Source organism: Squalius cephalus (genome assembly GCF_949319135.1).
Source record: "Squalius cephalus genome assembly, chromosome: 16".
NCBI lineage: Eukaryota > Metazoa > Chordata > Actinopteri > Cypriniformes > Leuciscidae > Squalius > Squalius cephalus.
In genome coordinates, this window is record NC_137137.1 from 18807601 (window position 1) to 18826591 (window position 18991).

The 18991-nt window shown below is 38.0% G+C and overlaps 1 long non-coding RNA gene across 1 annotated transcript in view; it reads left to right on the forward strand.

The window, feature by feature from the left end:
- Nucleotides 1-6808: 6808 nt before the first annotated feature.
- LOC307174001 overlaps nucleotides 6809-18991 on the forward strand; it is a 31856-nt gene continuing 19673 nt past the window's right edge. Inside the window, exons 1-2 of the long non-coding RNA XR_013823928.1 lie at nucleotides 6809-6886; nucleotides 10526-10592. This is a non-coding gene — a long non-coding RNA (uncharacterized lncRNA). The remainder of the gene's footprint in view (nucleotides 6887-10525; nucleotides 10593-18991) is intronic.

Below are 18991 nucleotides of genomic sequence, written 5' to 3' on the forward strand. Positions count from 1 at the left end.
TTCCGTGTATTGTGCTCTGGCGTGTCTGGTTTCTTGACACGGCCAGAAACGGATCACTTTGTGTGCGGCCATTTCTCAGTCCGTTCATCAACGCGATAAACCTCCGGACACGGACGGAATTGTTCTCTCACTCACCAGTAAATCCCCGTACCTTCTTGTGCACAAGATGTGAAATCACAAATTCCAGAGCACAAGCAGTTAAATCTCTGTAAACGGCCACTCGTGTCTAAATAAACCTCCATAAATTACCGTAGGCTACACTGAACATATTTTAAATGCTACTGGCCTTCAACATAAAAATGCTTCATATTAGCCTAATCAAAAGTAGTTGTCATTTGTCAACAAAACAACACAGCAAGGCATCAACAAAACTATATTTTCTTTTTCAGAGGAATGCAACATTTAACAGGACTGCAAATATTTTCAACAAACGCAGCAGGACTGCAACATTCAACTTAACATTTACATTGAGAAAAAGGTTTTAAATATTTTGCAAAAAACATGACACTTTAAGCAAAACGGAATAAACAAAGTGAATAAAAATGAAACCAAAAGACTGTACACTAATTAAAACCAAAAACAATAATGAATATACTTGCAAAGGACACTTCAAAGACAGGACAGTGATTATAGCGCTCCATCTCAATTAGACACATATTCTACAACTCTAAGTAGAGTTGGGGCATGACATATTTTTTCAATTAATACTGCCCTTCAGAAGCTACAGAAGATACCTGCATGTCTCCCAGAAGACAAAATAAGTACAATTTACCAAGATCATTGTTTTCAAAAAAGTTGCCACACCTTGGCTCTTAATGCATCATGTTTACTTCTTGAGTATCAGTGAATGTTTTCACCCTTAGTTTGTAACAGGTGCAAGTGACCTGATCGATTCTCATGAATAGATGTATAATACAATCGGAACAAAAAGTACAACTCCCAAAATGCATCTACACTGAGCAACAGTTATGTTTCGTAATGCAATTGGCTGCTTTTCATGCCTTCAGTCAAAGACTTTGCTTCAGTCAGCTGAGCAAGTGCAAAAAAACGTGTGACGAACTACACTTCTAAGATTGTTCACAAGGTGAAACAGGTGTGATGCAGCAATACGCAATTACCAGACCATCTCACGCTGCTGATGATTCCTTGCAGCCAAATTAACTGTAAATACTACATTTGGATTACCATAAGCAAGGTTGGAAAATAACAGGGGCAAAAATGCCACCAAAAAATGTATAAAAAACACATGCACTGTGATATGAATGCCTGTGCGGCCGTGCGCATTTTATTAGTGGCAATTCGGAGGCGGAAATTGCTTGAATGGTGGGTTCATTATTAGCCTTAATGAAAAACAACAAAACATTACAATGACAAACTCGCTTAAATAGGCGCTTTTACATTTCGCTTTGAAACCAAATCTTCCGCCATCATCTTGTCAGTCAGGAGTGAGGCGAAGTGAAGTGAAATCTGACTCCTGCTGCTGATCTGTGCTGCGACTTTCGTTCGGCTCATGCTGAATTGAGCAGAAGCGTTTCGTTTTTAACTGTAGTGTCTCTTCTCTAAATTATTTTTATTACTCAACCCTCTACAATGCGAGTAAATCACTCGCATATGTAAGTAAATTTCACTCTGGGTGACTAAATAATGTCTATCATTAGCCATTGGCTAATCAATTCTTAGATTTTACTCGCCAGTGTGTGTTAGATGCCAAGTATAAGTTTAGCATAGATATATTTTCACTCGCTGAACACTGACTGAGCGCTTGAGAGTTTCGCTCTCCGTCGAGCGATCTGTTCTAGTATTTCAAATTCAGCTCAGTGTACCTGTATTTGACGTACCGTAAACTCTAGTGTGAAGGCGCACGACTCGCCGTCGCGTTTCTCTCACACACACAAAGAGAGAGAGAGCGAGAGCAAGAGTCTTACATACCACGCAAAATCGACACGCTACATGTTAAACGATATTCTTGTTTGTATTTTCCTGTCAAAATAACGGAGTTCTTCTGGAATTATTCAGCTTTTAAGAACAAGCAGAAGTTATGCCAGTTACTCTGGTAGTGGGCGGAATTAATGCGCAATGGCAATCTCATTGGCTGGCACTCACCCCTGTTTTAATTTCAGCAAATCAGTTCGAGCGAACTCTGACAACGTGATTAACATTCTTCATGAACCCAGCAGCTCATGTGTTGTATATTGTCATTATACACTGTTCTTTTAAACTTTCTATTCATCAAAGAATTTTGAAAAAAAATTGTACACAACTGTTTTCAACATTGATAATAATAATGAATGTTTCTTGAGCATCAAATCATCATATTAGAATGATTTCTGAAGGATCATGTGACACTGAAGACTGGAGTAATGATGCTGAAAATTCAGCTTTGATCACAGGAATAAATTACAGTTTAAAATATATTAAAATAGAAAACAGTCGTTTTAAATTGTCATAATATTTCACAATATTACTGTTTTTTTTTTTTTGTTTTTTTTTTTATCAAATAAATGCAGCCTTGGTGAGCAGAAGATATTTCTTTTAAAAACATTAAAAAATCTTACTGACCCCAAACTTTTGAACGGTAGTGTATATATATAACATAGTATATCAGTCTGGCAAGTAACCAAAAAAATGTACTAGCCAATGGCGATTCTATTGCCAAGGTGTGCGTAGAGGGTTGTTACTAGAAAAAATCGAAACGATGGTGTGGGCGGTCGACACAGTGGGCAAGTGAACACCGGCTCAACACCGGTAACACAGACTATTGCAGCAAGCCTAATATATAGTTAAGCAATATCACACGAGTAGACTCCTGTTTCTCAGATTATTGGCATGATTGCAAATGTGATACTGATCTTGTACAAAAGTTCAATAAACAAGTTGATATTAAGTGACATTTCAGCCACAATACTGTCAATTTTTGCTCTATTTTGTGAAAATAGTTTTAAACAAAGCCACAACAGAACACATGATTCTTGATTGAATCTGCATTTTGAACGATTGAATGAATGACTGACACATTAAGACTTGCCGGTTTTATTTTCAAGATAACATTTATTTTCATATTTACACTTTACATAGACTGTTTCTATTTAAAATATCAAACTTTTAAATATATTTTTTTTACATATTTCTAAATTAAAAAAAGTATATTTAAAACATTCATACAACATTATTTACCCATTAGCATTAAACAGTCTATGTAAATGTGTCTAAATACCACTTCAAATGGAACTTCTCTGCCACTTCTGCAGTGCAAAGATGGATTTTTTGATGCTGATTTCATTTGATTGGTAACAATCTGATTGTGTTCTAACTATTATTGTTCTAACTGAAAATCATTGTTTAAATTAACATTTAAAAACAAATTTTCTATTTTAATTTAAGAAATTGACAAAAGATGATGCATATATTTAATAAGATTAGAAAAAAATTGCTCTAACAATGGTAAATTAATTTAAACTTCCTTCCCTCGCACTTTGTAACACATCTTTCCCTCGTGGGTCAAAATGACCCGAAACCCTAAAATTATACTTAATTTCTTTTTTTGTCCAGAAAGCTTATTTTATTTCATTTTGATAAGATTTTTTGTTAGTTTTTATTGTATTTACCTTTAAATTACTAGATTTGATCAATAAATAATAAATAAATAGTAATTTAAGCACATTCCTCACATTATTTCAACTTAAATTCAAAATAACTCACAATTTCATGCATAACCCTTTTAATTCAGCTCAAAATATCATTGGCTTCCTGCCGAACTCTTGTGGGAAAAAAAAATATATATAACATGCTATTTCATGACTCTATAGAAGGCATTATAGAGCTGGTAAGTCCCGCCCCTTCCGCTAACCCCACTGGACCTCTAGGTTGAAAAATCGTGAATGTGAGAAGATAATTATTTTCTGGTCCCGTTTGAATTTTGCCATGAATGTGAACATATGTTGTCTGTGAATTTTTAATATAATTTTTTGTGTGAAGAATGCTACAATTTAGCGGGTAGAAGTTTGATACGGTTAGACTTTGTGTAAAAGCACTTTGTGGACTACAACTCTTCGCTGCTTTAGACGCGTTTGATATACGTCACCACCACTAGCACACGGATCCCGCTATACATGGCTGTGACATTTGGGTACAAAACACACAGGCATCTCGATATGTCTCCATAGATTATCGCAGCATTAGCACCGTGATTTGACAAGTGGAGGGAAATGTGTTATGGGGTGACGTCACACATAGGCGACATGTAGTCTTTCTCGTTATGTCTTTTCCACAACTGCTAGCCAAAGAATCATACAATATACTGTCAAACTCGTAACATGAAAAATTATATAAAAAATTCACAGACAACATATGTTCACATTCATGGCACAATTCAAACGGGACCAGAAAATAATTATTTTCTCACATTCACTTGCATTGACGATTTTTTAACCTAGAGGTCCACTTGGGGTTTTACGGATGGGCGGGACTTACCAGCTCTATAGCTCTATTTGGAGCAAATGAGCTGTTCCGCTGGGTCCTAAAGTCAGTTCATTCAGTATGCATTCAGATACACATGTAGACATTATAAAATATTTGTTTGGTAAAGTTTTAGCATTTTTTATTTTAATTTTAAGCATTTTTAGATTTTTCTATGTGTACTGAAGCATTCATCGTATTCCATTCATTCTTAAGGGGGTCAAATTGACCCATGAGCAGGGTTCGTACACTTTTTCCAAGGTCAAATTCAAGCACTTTCCAGGTCCATTTTAAAGCTTTTTCCAGCACCTTACACTACCGTAAATTACATACAGTACCAATACATAGTTAAAATTATTATTTAGTGTTTTTATCACATCAAAAGAGATAAACAGCCAAATGTTTCATAATATTGAGGCTGCACGATATTGAAGAAAATGAGATATGCGATAACTCATTAAATAATGCGATATTCAATATGCGATACGATAATGCTTAAAGTGTGTCAAATTAACTTAAATTATCTTTCAAATATCTTTAAAATGATATAACCTACACATACGTGTTTCACATTCTTTTTGTGATAAGAAAATATCCCTACAACTTCAAGACAGTGAACATCAGTGTTCTGTAGCATAAGAAGTGTTATTTTAACATCACTGGGGTTTAGGGGTTCAGGTTATCCTACATTAGGTTTATTTAACAACAGAAACTGATTTATCAAATGTAAAAATAAACACTGCTTAGTTTTCACTGCATGAATTAAATATACTGATTCTTATTAAAGCTACAAAAGTTAGCCTATTCAGACAAAAGCAGTGAGTGATTTTCTTTGTCTTTTGTTCATGACCCCAGTTATTGCAAGCCGCTGCGATATGCAATTATGCATATTGTAATATATACATTTGCAATATTTCGATATATTGTGCAGCCCTAATATTTAAGCCAATCACAAGTTTTATTCTTCAAAATGTATCACTAAGTATATAGCCTAAAACATATGAATAATATACTTTTCATTATATTAATGTCCAAATATTGCTTACCAGATAATGTGATTTATAGGCTGTAAAACTGAATTAATTTCAAATATGAAGACTTAGGATTTGAACAGAAATATTTGACAGGCCTTCCCGTTTTGGGACACATTCTTGATATAGACAAGGTTTGAACAATATCTGAGTGCAGGCACCTGCCTGATAAATGTATTTCATTGCCAAGATGTCTTGGGCCAAGACATAACGTTAGCTAATACATTTACTGGAATAGAGCAGTGTAAATATTGCATAGGGCCATCCTAAACCTTACAGTAACAGTATACTACTTATGACACTGACTGATTTCAGTTCAGCAATCAACGACTGTTGTTATGCACTGGGCTAAGGTTTGCAGGTTAATTTGCACGTTACAGTTCTGTAATTTTGGCAATGTTCACTGCATACTCGAACGTGACATAACGGACATGCAATACTTACATTATCACACCAAGTAAGTACTCTCAGTCACTAATGGCCCTTTCAGATAGGACGCGGACCGCGCTGCGCTATGAAATGAAACCGATATTTCAATGGCTTGCGCCGCGCGACCATAGACTGCGCGCGACTCGGACCAAAGCGGAGCTCAGCGAGCTCGCGCGCACGCCGCGGTCAAAGTTTAAAAATAGTTCAACTGTTGTTGCCGCAAAACGGTGCATCCAAACAACCGCGGAAATCAAAATGAAAACTCCGCCTACTTTTGCTCTGGCCAGTGTAACGTAAATCAATCTGTATCTGATTCTGAAGGGCTACATTTTTTTCTCCATTTAATAAAGGACTATTTAGTCAGAAAGATATTTCTTGTGAAAGAAATACAGTTACAAATTCAAGCATTTTATCCAAAATCCAAGCACTTTTCAAACCTTGAAAACAAAACATCAAAATTCAAGCACTTTCAAGGATTTCAAGCACCCGTATGAACCCTGCGTGAGGTAAGGAGTTGTTACTTTTTACATTTTCTTTTAAAATTGTGACACAAAACTGCTCCTAAAGTAGTGTCTGCTGATTTGTCAAAGGGGAATACAGTAACAACTCAAGCACACTAGCTAGCCTAACATTAATTAATAAATGTGAATATTTTACCAATAGCTAACTTCTTAGAAATGTATGTAGCAGTTGCTAAGTAACGTTACTAACGTAACTTAGTTAAGTTAGCTGTTAGCTAATTTTAGCTAGACTAATTTTACAACATAAACGCACTCAATCTTAGTTGCTTTATACTCTATTTAAAATGTTTGTATGAATTTGCACTTACCTTTGAATGATGTTTGTTAGATTTTTTTTTTTTTTTTTACCTTCTAGATGTAAACCTCTCAGAAAATACCAGAAGCTGTCGCTGTCAGCGCGCAAGATTTGAATGGAGCAGAAGAGGGAATAACGGCTCGCAACAACGTCAGGTGCAAACTACACTTTGAAAAACTAATTTTGATGTTATATTCTAGCAAACATGTTAAATTAACATAGTTTTATGAATTCACACTTACCATTTACGTTTTCTCAGTCTGAGTCAGAAAATAGTCTCTGCTGCGCGTGCAAGAGCTAACAGCCTCGAAAGTCGAGACTGTAGTCGATTCCAAAAAGATTCGATTCAGAGGCGTCAGGAATTGAGAGTCTCGTGTGATTCAGCTGTAAATGTGAGGCCATGCAGAAATATGTGTCCATGCGTGATATATTACGGTGTTCATTTCCTCGATTGCAAACCCTGAGAATTAAAGCCTTCTCGCCATAACAGCGAGTAGTGTGGATTTTGATTAATCCCAAATTCACTCAAATCGATTCTGTTCATCAAAAGACTCGTTTAGATTAATTCACTAATAATTCAATCGGTGACACATCTGTAGAACTGTTGGATACATCTTTAGACACCAGTTGGTGGCTTCCATTGAGTGGCTTTTTGAGTATTTTAAGTAGCCTAAGTTTGAATAATTCAAAACAGGATTCATTTAACCTGCATATGATGACTGATTTTTAACTATTAAACTTTTTTTCTTTTCTTTTTTTTTTATTTAAAGAAAAGAAAAGACATTATAGCTATGCTGGTATACTCTCTGAACATGTCCAGTGTGTGTGTAATCAAAGATATCCAGTATCCGAAATTTGTTATGAACGTGTACGGGATTCTCCACGGATTGGGAAATGTTAGCACAGGGTGGTGGTAGTTTCATAGACAGTAAAATAAAGGGTAGTTTCACTGAAATTTCAAATGTCTGATTTAACCCGAAAATTGGTCTTTTCATGCAGTGTATAGCCTGTGTCGTGTGTGTATATGGCCTAGGCTATGTCACAATTATGGACTTCTATTTTTTTATTCTGTTCAGTTAGTTCCTGTTTTATTTGTTATTTAGGTAGTTAGTGAAAGTCTCTAAACCTGTTTTGATTAATTCTCCCACAACATTCAAAGGTTTGAAGGGTCTAAAACCAGTGCTTATATATATATATATATAGAGAGAGAGAGAGAGAGAGAGAGAGAGAGAGAGAGAGAGAGAGAGAGAGAGAGAGAGCTTTAATTTATATTTCAGTTTAAGTAATTCTAGTAAGCCTACTTCAACTTAAACATATTTTATTTCATTTAAACTAAAAAAAAAAGAAAAAATGGAAATTAAGTATTCTATCTAATATTTATACCTATTTTATTTTAGCTTTTTTCCATTACTGAATTTTTTTTATATTTTTAGTTAACAATAACTGCACCGTCTAAAACTTAAATTTGTTCAAAATCTATGTGATGTGTGTCTCAGTGGTAGTGCCAAGCATCTAATGCTCCAGCTTTGAGAGCTGGAATGGAAACAGCAGTTCTTTGTGAGATCATACTCAGGGCCCACCCGAGAAACTTCTGTGTCCTCGCTATTAAACTGTCAAGTAAATAATTATTCTACTTATGTTATTTAATTCTTCCATTTTTAGCTCAAAGTGGTGTAAGTGTTGAACTTTCGACTGTGGCACGCATTGATGAGACGAGCCGAAAGGAATCTAGACGTCGGAGGTTGAAATGTTCAGAGTTGGAAAATCTGGCTACTTGTTAATGTTTTGTACATTTGACTCTTGCGAAGTGTGAAGCCACACCTTCAACAGTGTGAAAAAGATGCAGTTAGCTTGTTACAAAACCAGGCAAAACCACACAATCTTTTGCTTATGTTGACATACACTTTCAACACATCAACATGATCAGGGAACATGACATTTTTTTAATTGTCTTTGTATTTAATTGTATCATACTGTATATAATTATCTTTATGTTACTGATCTGCATAAAAACGTCTCTGTTCACTAGAAAGTTTGAAGAGTAAACTGCATTACCTGCCAAACGTGTAACTCTAAAGCTGATGGCGAATAAAAAAAAAATGGCAGAGGAAGGTGATACATTGAGCACATCCTGAAACAGTTCATACTAATTATTTGTTAATTTGGGGGGTGAGATGTAGAGATGCATGTGCTGTTTTCTTTGGCTGAGGTCATGTGAAGTTTTGCAGTGCAGCTGTAGTGTATGAGAGTCAAGCATGCTGTCAGGAATCTGCCTCCACCAGCACACACTCATGACAACTTGAAATGATTTGAACGACATGGTGAAATCGTATGATATCATTCAAGTTTTTTTTTTTTTATTATTTGTTTTTGCCTAGTACAATCATGCTTAAGTTTAAGTTTGGGTTACTTTCTACCCCCCATACCTCCCTTTAATGTACGCATACAGTTCAAAAGTTTGGGGTTGGTTAAATTTTTTTATGCTCACCAAGGCTGCATTTATTTGATTAAGAATACAGTAAAAACAGTAATATTTTGATATGTTATTATAATTTAGAATATCATTTTGTGATGGCAAAGCTGAATTTTCAGCATCATCTCTTCATCTTCAGTGCCACATGATCCTTCAGAAATCATTCTAATATGCTAATTTGGTGTTCAATAACATTTCTTACTATTATCAATGTTGGAAACAGTTATGCTGCTTAATATTTTTGTGCAAACTATGACACATTTTTTTCAGGATTCTTTGATGAATCAAAAGTTCAAAGGAACAGCATATATTTGCAATCGAAATCTGTTGTTATATATTGTCTTTACTGTCACTTTTAATCAAATTAATGCATCCTTGCTGATTAAAAGTATTTTTTACTTAAAAGTATTATAAACTTTTGAATGTTACTTAAAGTATGCTGCTTATCCCATTTTTGCTCCCCTGTCCTTTGGTTATCAACAACACCACTGCGTTTCAGATCACGGTTTTGAAGGAAATCCTAATTGTGTTGGTGCGCTTGTGTTTTAAACCGGCCTTGAGCGAGTCTGTTGTCAGCAGGACCATCCTCAACCTTGCGTGATATGGGGTTTTCTGCTCTAATCACGGAGAACCATAAGACATATTTCAATTTCCTTTGATCCTCATCGGTGGTACAGTTGGAAACCTGATCATTAAAAAGCAATATTACTGGCCAGTGGTTTGCCTGCCGATCTTTGCCTTCCATCTGAAGGAATGACACTGAGTGTGTGCTAAATTCGTTTTTATTTCTGAACCAGGTCTTCACAGAAACTTCTTTCAGAGTTCAAAGCTTTATGTGATTGGCCTAAATGTGATGTGAGGATACTAGAAAGCTTTGAAGTTCAAATTACTTTTTGAATTTAGAAAGGGAGTTAACAGTGTGGATTGTGGAGGGATTTTTTGGAACAGAAATTTTTGAGAGGTGAACAATGTTGGTTTTGAGAGCCAAAGAAACGCACATGGCATTGAAACGCTATGATGCATTAAAATGCCTTTAACTTGTGGTCAAAACTAATTACCACCAATAACATAAATGACACCTTGTCTATTAATAGATTGGTTTCCTCTCAGTGACATAATGAAACAATTTTTTTTTTTTTCATGGGTACTAATGTGTCAGCAGACAATGTCGCATCAATACCGAGTCATGGGTCTATCGAGCATAAATATATTTCTTGGCCCAGAGCTGCAATTTTGTAATTTAGACTCAATCTCAATTTTCTGTCTGGCAAAGAAGTTTCACTCTCCCCTGCTTTCCATAATCTACCCTCTGTTTTCACAGGAGACTCCACGCGGTGACAAAGGCGGCATTGTGAGAAGAGCAGATAACTGCAGATGAACAGTGTCAGGTAAAGTGTGATCAAAAGACGGTTAATGTGTTTTATACCAGCGTGCCTGAAGAGCTGATGAATACTCAAATCACTCAATTTTAGGCAAATATACCTTAATTAGACTCCCCACTTCTCTGCACATGCACACACACTTTAAGTCTCCAGTATCTTTACACTTTGCACACATTGATCATTTTCTTTTCTAAGTGATCAGACGTACATGTTTTTGGGATGATAAAGCTGTAAAATCTCCCATTGACTTAAATGGAAAGAGGGATGTAAACCATATCTAGCAACCAGAATATCATAGAGAGGCTGTTTTAAATCTGGGCTTATAAGCAAGAATGTAGTAATGTGCTGAAAACACTCCAAGCAACCATACAAATAACCTTAGCATATAGTGGCAGCGAAGCGATTCCATTGGCTGAAAGAACTGTTAATGGGTACTTCGTTCAGTGCCTGGTCCTGCAAAATTGCTTCATGATTTTTAAGATAGTTTTATTCAGCAGGACACATTAAATTAATCAAAATTGTCAGTAAAGGCACTTATACTGATACAATTATTTCTATTTCAAATTCTGTTCAATCAAAAGATCCTAAAAGAAATGCTTCCACTCATTACACAGTTCTTTACGCAATACAGCCATTTTCAACTAATAATAGGCCTACTAATAATAAGAAGAAAAAGAAATGTTTCTTAAGCATTAAATAAGCATATTGGAAGAATTTCTGAAGGATCATTTGAGACTGAAGAATGAATGGCTGCTGAAAATTCTCTGTATTTTTAATCCTACAGTATTATTGCAGCCTTGGTGCGCATAACAGACTTCAGAAACATTATAACATCTTATTGACCCCAAACCTTTGAACAGTTATTACCTCCATTATTGTCTTTTAAGTTATTTGTTATATGAAATAATGTATGACTAAAGCTATAGATTTAGAAATTAAACATTTGTATTGTGTTTTTTTATTACCTTGTATTTTGCAAGCTAACTGTTCAGTGTACTAGCTTAGCACATCACAAGCTGATTTGACTGCTGGCGTAGCTTGTACACAACACAAATGTTCAGTTATAGCTTTATACATATTGTTTATTTTGGTTTGATCAGGAATTACAAACAGCAAACCCCTGGAGTCCTAGGCAGACTCGATTCAACAGACAGACAGAATTGTGCAAGCAGCTCACACATTTTCTTTTGAAAGTGTAAATCTCTAGTGCATTTTTATAGTTCATACACTTCGTAAGCACAATTTAGCGCCACTGTGTGTTTTTGTGGATCTTGCTTTCAATCTTTGTAACTAAACCGTGGGTTGTAGGTTACATAGTAACACAGATCATGTGGGGTTTGTAGTGTTGGTTTCCAAGCACATTTTAAACGAGAGCAGTGTTGAATTTGGCAATAAGGCTGTTTCTTTTCCTCTTTGTGGTTTTGCTGTCTGTCTGAAGTTGTCTTGTTTTCCTTCTCGCTCTAGTCCCCACAATCAAAAGCATACTAGTAATTTCTCTCCTCAGCACTGAGTTGGCCAATTTGGCTGATATGATGTGACTTGATGAAAATAAATCTCAGTTTTACACCAAAACCCCCTCTGGTCCTCTTCCTCTTCAATGCCAGATGAAAGCCCAACTTGTGAAGGACGTCTGGATTGACAGCTCATGCTCTGGTCTGGGACTCCGTCTTCAGCGGGGCGTTTGTGAGTGCGAAGGTAAGGTGTGTTTGGGAAAATCTGGCCCTCACCGCTCACCCATGCCAACTCAAACTGTTAGCTGTTAGACGTGCCCACTGGCATCAGCTGGGACCCACTTACCCTATTTTCATTTCGTAGAGATCTTTTTTGGGGGGGGAGATTGTAGGATAGCGGTGAGTAGCCTATGTGGGGATGTAGCCTCCTTTCGGTTGTCACAACTGGTAAAGGCTTGACTTTGAACTGTGGAGAGAGGAACCTAATTATACCCCACCTGTGCCCGGCTGCAGGGGGAGGGAAGGTGGAGATGAAGCTGTTAACTGTCTCGCAACTGGCACCACCCTGTGTTTGTATACATCTGTGTCTTATTTCCTTCTCTGGCACAATCAGTCCAGGAAGCTAAGCAGGCATGACCGCATTTGGCTACTTCCAAAGACTTTGGCAAAGTTAGACAAGGAGAAGGCTGAGTAATGGAGAAGGGTGGGAGGACATGGGTGCTGTGTGTTTGTGTCGCCGAGAGGTGTATTGTTTGTTTTTTCTCTCCCTCTCTTGCTGCTTTGGAAATGCTGGTACAGCAGAAAATAATTGGTCCAGCTCTGTGTGGAATTGAGGGATGGAGTTACAGTGTGGAAGATGAGTCCTTACGTGTGTGTGCATGTACGTAATTGTTTATTTGTGTGTGTGCGGAGACTCGTGAGATGTTGAAATGCAGTTTTGTGTCAGAGCAAATCAAAAGCAGCTATCCTGGCATCTTAAACAGGCTTGAGTGACATCTGACTAATAAGGAAACGCCACCGGTAGAAAGCACCTGCAGTGTCCTCAGCGTATCTAATCGTCATCTTCGGTGAGGCAGGGTAATTCGGAGACACCGTTGTGGGCCGCTTTCAGAGGCATTCTGCCGCTCTGAGTCCATTATAAGTCCTGTCACATTTCGACTGCTTGATGTGCATCTACAAAAGGCTCACAAGCTCCAGATGGGAGTGACATTCACATTCATTGCCTGTAAGGAACTAAGGAACAAGAGCGAAATAACATGAACAAAAGTATCAAGGCTTAATTAAATGTTCATATTCTACCATTTCTGAAACACACTAATTAGAAGGAAATGATAAGTTGTTTTTTCCGCGTTTGGCTGTTTATATAACAAATTGCAGTAAAAAAAAAAAAAAAATGTTAATGTGTAAAATGTTAAATTACATTAGAAATACTAGAGGAAGTGTGTGATTGACCTCTTTAAAATCCAGTGTCATGATCCAATTATTTTCCCAACCAAAAAAGTGGTTAATTTGGGGAACAAAAGATGAGTTTTTTTTTTTAAATAGTGTTGTTTCAGAAATGTACGTTATTTTATTTTTAATTGACAGCCACACAAAAAAAAGTTTTTTTTTCTCACCTCATAAACACTTTAAACTTTAACATTTGACTTAACATTGATTTTACAAATTTGATCACCTCATAATAACCTCACAATATAATTTATATTCTTTTAAACCAATAGGCTAGCACTACAACTTAGAACTTCCAAAAGCTAGTTCTAACCCCAAATCAGGTCATACGTAAAGATGTTCACAAAATCCATGCATACTTTATAATAGGGATGAGCCCATTTCATTTGTCCAGATATTGTCAGCTTTCATTAGTGTGTCTGGAACTGGTGGCAGGCACAGCTTGTGTGCAGGTTGTCAGAGCCATTTACAACAATGGCCAGATATGAACCCCAGGCATGTTTCTCAATGTAAATTACAACATCTGTCTGTATCCACCTGTTCTCAACTTCCGCCCGTGTGCTTAATCAACAAAAAAAAAGAAAGAAATGCAATTAACCATATTGTAGCTTGTCTGTGTTCGAAAAACACATTGTGCAGAATATAACAACAACACAACAAGTGGGAACAAAGTAAAATAATTATGTGTTGTTTTTGCATGTACTTAAAAGAAACTGATTTAGTCTTGATCTTAATATAAAATTACATTTCATAAGATAAGTCTCATGAGTGATTGCGGCAAGATGAGATGAGTAGGATCTATGCACAGGCAGTTATGATTTTATTAAATACAAACTCAAAAATAAAACACTCATAAAACTTTAACTCCAAACCTTGAACAGAACAACCAGTAAAATGTATAATATAATAAGTGAACTGATAATGAACTGAACAAACACAGGGTTTAAATATCAAGGCAAACTAATCAACGAAATGAACATCAGGTGCAACAACTCAAACATCAATGAAAACCTCTCGGTTACTGTTGTAACCCTTGTTCCCTGAAGGAGGTAACTGAGACGTTATGTCAAAAAGAGGAGATGGTGGGTGAGATGCAACCTGTGACGTGAACGTAGACCACCCTGATGGTTGATGTACGCCACCATCTCCACGTTGTCCGTCCGGACCAGTACGTGCTTTCCCTGCAACAATGGTCGAAACTGGCAGAGGGCCAGTAGTACTGCTAGCAACTCAAGGCAGTTGATGTGCCACGGCAGACGAGGTCCTGTCCAGGAGCCCGTGGCTGCTCGCCCATTGCATACAGGACCCCAGCCCATTCTGGATCCATCTGTTGTGACAACAACATGTCTGGATACTTGTTCTAAGGGCACTCCGGCCCGTAGAAACACAAGGTCTGACCACAGGCTGAAAGTGCGGCGACAGATCAATGTGATGGTCACCCTATGTCTGCCACAGTGCCATGCCCATCTCGGGACTCGGCCGTGAAGCCTGTGCTGAAGCGGTCTCGTATGCATCAATCTGCGGATGTCATATGCCCCAGGTGCCTCTGAAATAGTTTCAGTGGAATCGCTGTTTTCCATATGGTTGAGGTGCATGAGCCCCTGGTCCCTGTGTTCACACAACAAATCTCAAAAGTGAGCGAGAATGAGCCAGTCGTCGAGATAGTTGAGAATGCGAACACCCACTTCCCTTAGCGGGGCAAAGGCAGCCTTCACGACCTTCGGACCTTGTACTGGTATGCCCGACCCTCGAAACCATTCCGAAGGAATGGTCTATGTTGAGGCAAAATAGAGACATGGAAATATGTGTCCTTTAGGTCGTCTGCTGCAAACCAATCTTAGGGGCTAACGCATGTGAGGATGCTTTTCTGAACCTGGGGACGCTGGGCGAACTGAATCGCATAGCCAAGTCTGATCGTCCAAATGAGTCAACGAGACAGGCTGGGAAGCACTAGCCGGGCCCCCAGACACTATGCAAGTGACACCAGTGGAACTATGGACGCACACGCTGAGGGCCAGCGAGGTGAATTGCTGGGGCCCAACCCGGGAGGAATAGCGTCCCTAAGTATAGGCAGTGAGTCTGATGTAAGTCTTACCTGGCTCCATGGTTCCCGCAAGGGAGTGGCTGTAGATGCGTGAGGAGGCATTGTGTCCTTGAATCACAAACTCCTGCGCTGTGGTGAGAGAAGAGGGGGATGAGAGTGAGGAAGCATAGCATTGCTAACTGTCAAACCACACCTTGTGTGAACCAGAGATTGAGGAATCTGCTCTTTTTTTAATGTGGGTACTGCTAGCCGTTGGTCCAGTGGCGGTACAGAACTAAACTCCTTTTTTGACAAACAACAGATTATCCACCTGGCCCTCCTCTGGGGGAAGGAGCAGTGCGTTCACCGTCTCCTGTAAAAGAGCAGATCGCCTGGTCGCCTGTTTCAGGAATTTTGTTTCGCCGACTGCTTAAATGGTTTAGCGGCGGCTGAGAGGGGCTGTGATGCTTTTGCAGTCTGGATGTTGCCTTATGCCTGGGCCGCACCAGAGCGGTTATACATGCCGCAGGGGGATGTCCTTGGCGATGGGCAGGCGAAGGGGCAGGATGTGCTTGATCGCCTCTGCCCAGCAGTTCTCATCAGTTCAGAAGCAGACAAAGTCCTCAGCACTATAATCCTCAAATCACCCTGTGTATTAACAGAAGAGGTCTTCTGATGTGTAGAGCAACCAGAACGGGAAATAGCAGAGAGGACTCCACCTTTTTCAAGGTATTGGAGTCTCGATCTTAACATTGCAATGGTCATGTACCCACAGTGAGAACGTGAGTCATCAACAAAACTCAGCCTCAGCGTGCTTACGACCCAGAAACGCGAGGTAGTAATTGTGGCTGTCAAACGGGGCCAGGAAACGACCGCATCCAGAAACACACGGGTTGAATGCCATCTTAGGGAAACTGCTTTTTTAATTGTTGAAACGCCCAGCAGTGTGATCGCAACACAGAACGCAGAACGCTCTCCAACACAGAACGTCTCCTCTTGTGAATTAAGGTAGATCGGCAGAGCGCTGACAAACTATCTCTCAGCTCCGAAGCAAAAAGCGGAATGAGTGACTTGCCGGCAAGCTAATATACCCCTATGTCCGGGGAAGTGGCTTGCCATACAAATCTTGTGACTTCCAAATCCAAACAGTGACTTGTTTTGTTACTACTTGAAGGTGATTGGGCTCCCAAATTGGGCTCCAAAAATGAGATTGCATAACGTCAGTCTTTTCAACGTAACGTCAAATGAGACTGATAGGGAACCCATGGTAACAAACTCAAACACAGGAAACTGAACTAAAACACATGTAAACCCACCCCAAAACAAACACAATAACAATCCATCATAACAATAAGTCATATGGACCTTTTACATTAGCAAAAAAAATTTTTATTTATTTATTTATTTTTTGTGGAAGTAAAGTTATGCTTGGTGTTCATGTTGCCAAGTGCACCAGGCAAAAATTGTTTCCAAATTGAATGTGACATTGCATACTATATTTGGCATTGTTATTATATGTCACAGATTCAAGTTGAAAATTCTGTTTTACATTATACTACAGTATATTTACTCTAATATATTTTCTATTTTCTACTGCAACATATGAATTAATATTTAACACTATCTATACATTTCCCTTGCTCCCTCCCCTTCGCTCTCTTTAACTTTAATTTATGTGATTAATCAGAATATACTAATGTTGTAATTATTATTATTAGTATTGAATTATCCAGACACATGTCCTTTTTGATGCTTTGTCCAGCAGCTATAGGTTTTCATCCACATTTTTATAATGGATTTATGCTCAGCAGTTTCCAAGCATTCGTTAATTTATTGATTTTTATTCTGTTGAGTTCATCCTAAAAATCCATAGAGTAAATGTATGCAAATTTATTTGTTTTGTTTTTTTCATTGCTTTAGACACTAAACAGGAAGTTGTTGAAAAAACAGAGCAAGCGGAGTTAAACTCATGGGTCACTATTTTTATTTAAAGCACTCTTGCTGCTTACATGCCATAGCTGTCCCTATCCATCCATGCCAACCCTTGTTCCTACGCTCCTTTCTTTCTTTACCTTGAGCGTTTGTTTTCGTTTTACTCCCTTGAACCTTGCCACACGGGTGGTGACACACAGGGCCTGAGAGGGAAGATGGAGAGGTGGAGCAGGCCAGAATGATCACTATCATTAACATTCACCGCGGTTCACTTATCATCCCTGACTCCTGCGACATGGCAGCCATTACCTCGCGTCCGCAGGTGGAGCAGCACCATACATATTGCATTGTGCCAGTGCCGATTTATGTATCCAGTAACAAAAGGAAAGTCTAATGAAAAAATACAGGGGGCAATCATTTATGCTCCTTCGCTTCCTCTTCCTCCTGAAGATGGGGGAGCGGCAGCCTGGACAAAGCGGGGAACACCAGCCGTCCTCTTTCCACATCAGTCCTCTACGCTGCACTGTCAGTCAAATTCTCATTTGCAGAGTGAGCGAGGTTAACCTGCATCAGAGCGTCAGGACTGTGACAAGGGGCCTATCAGAGCCTGAATTTTCAGTGAATAACGGCAATTTCAGTTTGTTCCTCACACAAAGCTATCAAATGACTTCAGAAGACTTGGAATATTGAGTCTTATGGACCTTATAATTCTTTTATGGTGCTTTTTTTGGTCAGTTTTATAGCCTGGACAGTATCATCTGCATAATATCTTCTTTTGAAGTCTACAGGAAAAAAAAAGAGAAAAAAAATCATATAGATTTGGAATTAAATGGTGAGTTTTCATTTCCATTTTAAGGTGAACTGTCCTTTAAAGGGACAGATTTTTTTTGTGTATTGTGATGTACATAGGGAGGGACTTGGTTCTATCTGTCGGTTGTTGATGAAGGCAGATCTGAATGGAAGCTTTCATTTAATTGTAATATATGGGCAGGGTTTAAGTGGAATAAATGATTGGAGGAGATAGGCATCTACAAAGAGAACTCACTGGAAGATCGAGTTGACATTTTGAATAATTTTGATCAAGCCAACTTTCAATGATTATGAAGTTCAATTATTAGGTAAAAGTGTTTGTCGGAAATGAGTCACACTTTGGGCATACCCATACGTAAATGTAATATATGTACGTATTTACATTTCCTAATGGGTATCACTTGATTCAAATAAAAAATTGTCATCATTTAATTCATCATTTAAATATGACTTTTTTCCAGAACACAAAAGGAGTTGATTGATAATCAAAATTAGCAATATAATTATACTGTCAAAAGCTTATATTTTCTACATAACGAAAATGTACAGTATAGTGATCACTGTCTGTCAAGTTCAAATGCAGTTTTTCTTTATTTAAACATTATTTTGAACCTAGGTACTCAACTAAATCTTCACTTCAATTGTCTTGTCTCGTCTAGGGTTGAGCCGATGCTGGTGTCCCCTCAAAAACACAGGTGCATTGATTCAGATGGTTTCTTTGTGGCATTTTTTTCTATTTG